The sequence below is a fragment of the Oryx dammah genome, unplaced genomic scaffold (assembly GCF_014754425.2).
Source record: "Oryx dammah isolate SB20612 unplaced genomic scaffold, SCBI_Odam_1.1 HiC_scaffold_26, whole genome shotgun sequence".
Classification (NCBI taxonomy): domain Eukaryota; kingdom Metazoa; phylum Chordata; class Mammalia; order Artiodactyla; family Bovidae; genus Oryx; species Oryx dammah.
In genome coordinates this window covers 98,901,677-98,904,462 of record NW_024070210.1, presented here as the reverse complement: position 1 = coordinate 98,904,462, position 2,786 = coordinate 98,901,677, and the positions used below count along the sequence as shown (strand labels likewise).

The following is a 2,786-nucleotide window of genomic DNA, read 5'->3' as shown; positions in this document are numbered from 1 at the left end:
TGGACACGAGTGAGCGACTTTCACTTTCTTTCAGACTACAGACCAGTGTAGTATCAAGGAGTCACTTAGATTTCTAAGGCAATTCAAATAGACTAGCTCAAAAAGCTGCTCCCCCAGCTTATCTGTGAATGTACCAGACAATGTACTTAGCAATCATTATGGACATATCCTTCATTACTAACTCCTGGCTGCTATAGTTTTAACTCTCTCTCTTCCCTAACTTTACCACCACCCTTGTCCAAGATGGTCAACTCTGGCATAGACAGAATATGGCATACAGTAGTAGCCTCCAGTTGGCCCACAGCACTGCTTTTCTTGCAAATAAACATTTCCATCATGGCTTTCCCTTGCTTTAAACAGAGCCTTAAGTGATCTGCCCCCTTTTGATCTTTCAGTGAAAGAATGCTATGTTCTAGCGGTTAAATCATAACACACAAACCTCCAAGAAGCACATTATTTTATTTACAGTCCCACTGTTTTATATGTACATTTATGGGCTGTCCAAAAGCACTTTTTTCTTTAAGCAATCCTGGAAATTTTAAATACTCTAAGCAGCTCCTGAAGATCAAGTTGTCAAATTCACACCAAGGACAGTCTAAAAGAAAAAATAAGGCACTCAATTTGACAAGTGAACATTTACTTCAAGACTTATAAACTCAGTACATGCTTCTTTCCTGGATTAAGTCATGCACTTCTGGACTTCATACATCAACATAAAACATGCTTGAGATCTGGCCAAGTGGTTTTTAAAATTTTAGCTACTATGCATAAAATCATGCGAAGATTTCATGATAAATGGGATGAGGGTATCCCATTTGCAGTTAACAATCTGTTTACAGCAGCACTTATTAATGAACTATTAACAGTTATAAACTAATACCCACCAGAGAAGGGCCCCCGATCTAGGAAGATAAAATTCACATTACTGTTAACTGCTGTTATCAATAATTAAAAACTATCACCCTACCTTAGGTCATCTTCACGCTTCCAGATAGTTAAGTATTCAGTTGGCAGCAGTCTATGCTTCCAGCGTCCATCTTTCACCTGAACAAAAATTAAAACCGGTTAAGAGAAAGGTACACTTAACTTTGCAGAATCAAAACTACATGTGTAAATAATATGAGTGTATGTTACTTACGCAGCTCCTACACCAAAGACATCAAATGCAAAGGCAGGAAAAAAAGCTGCGAAAGTGTTTTGTGTACGCCTTTTTTGACACCACATCCACTAGTTTCCAAAAGTGAATGGGCAACACAAAGGCGGTAAGAAACCCGCGTGAGGAATGCTGCGTGGCGCCGAGGTGCTAACCCTCTGACAACGGGCCGGGATTCACTGTTCTGAGGGCAACTAAACCCAGTTCTACGTTTTCTTCTACGACTCAGAATCCAACTGGGTAAGGAACGCTTAATTACTCTATTAGACGGCTAAAATATTAAAATCTCGAGGCAACTGATCCTTTCCGTAAGAACATGAAAACTCACCTGCAAGGACGGTGACGCTCATTTCCGCCAAATTCCGCGCCGTGACATAGTTATCAAGATCTACACCTGAAACGGCACTCTCGCCTTGACCCGATTTCACACCGCATGGTCGGCATACGTGCAGTTACACGGTGAAGCCTTTCCCTTGCACACGCACAAAAGCCCCTCATTAGAAATTCCCTGACACGCAGTCGATGATCTCAAAAGCCCCCACCTCCATCGCCCCGTCTCCTGGCGTGGAAAAGCAGACTCGGGGCCGCTTGGAGCCTCCTGAGGTCTCAACGACAATGTGCCGGAGGCCAAAGCAGGCCGCTGCCCTCCACGCGTTCAGGTGCCGGGAGCATCTTGCCCGGCCCGGTTGCGGCAGCAGCCTCCCAAGACTCAGGGAGGCCGCAGAGCCCGGCCCGGCGCCCGGGCCCTCAGAGGGCCGGCTGCGGGACGACCCGAGCCATCCGAACCTCTAGCAAGGGAACATGCCCACCGCGAGCCGAGGCCAAAAAGGACGCGCCGCCTTCCCACAATGCTTTTCCACGACTGGAACGACCCACTGCTAGAGGGGTGCGGGGAGGACGGACTGCACCATCGAGATCCGCGCCCTCGCCAGACGCCGCCGTGTGGCCGGAGGGCGAATTGCCCCGTGATTGGCAGAGGGGCGGGGCGGCACGGGCAGAGTTGTGAGGGGCGCGGCTTCTCACCCCGGGCGCCCGCCGGTGCAGCCCAGCGAGCGGCTCTTTCTGCGGGAGGGCAGTTCTTTCCCAGTGTGGATACTCAACCACCCCTCCTCACACGGTCAGCGCTGAGCCGCGGGTGTAGTCCAGAGGACCGGAGACCTCGTGTTCTGAGGAGGAGAGACAGAGCTCACCGTCTCCAGCTGAGGAAGAGTAAGGTCATTAATTCCAGAAATATTTATTGCATACATACTCTGCTTCATGCTCTATTCTAAATGCCTGAGAACCAGGTGTGAATGAGACAGAATTCCTGTCTTACAGTCTGTTTCTCTGAGAAAGACACGAAACAGGTAACGTGCACCCCGTAAGTTCCTCAGTGTTAAGTGCCAAGACGGAAACAAAGGAGCCGCGCGGTCCGGTAGGAATCGAGTGCGAACCACGAATGTCTTAAAGCTTAGAAATGCACGTTAAAAGGAACAAGTTAGGAGAAGGAAATGGCAACCCCCTCCGGTACTCTTGCCTGGAGAATCCCAGGGACAGAGGAGCCTGGTGGGCTGCCGTCTGTGGGGTCGCACAGAGTCGGACACGACTGATGCGACTTAGCATGCGTGCATGCATGCATTGGAGAAGGAAATGG

General features: G+C 48.9%; 1 non-coding gene across 1 annotated transcript; it reads right to left on the bottom strand.

The window, feature by feature from the left end:
• Nucleotides 1-1,125: 1,125 nt before the first annotated feature.
• Nucleotides 1,126-1,262, bottom strand: LOC120853786. Its single transcript, XR_005718843.1, has one exon. It is a non-coding gene; the product is annotated as a small nucleolar RNA SNORA13 (small nucleolar RNA).
• Nucleotides 1,263-2,786: the final 1,524 nt, after the last annotated feature.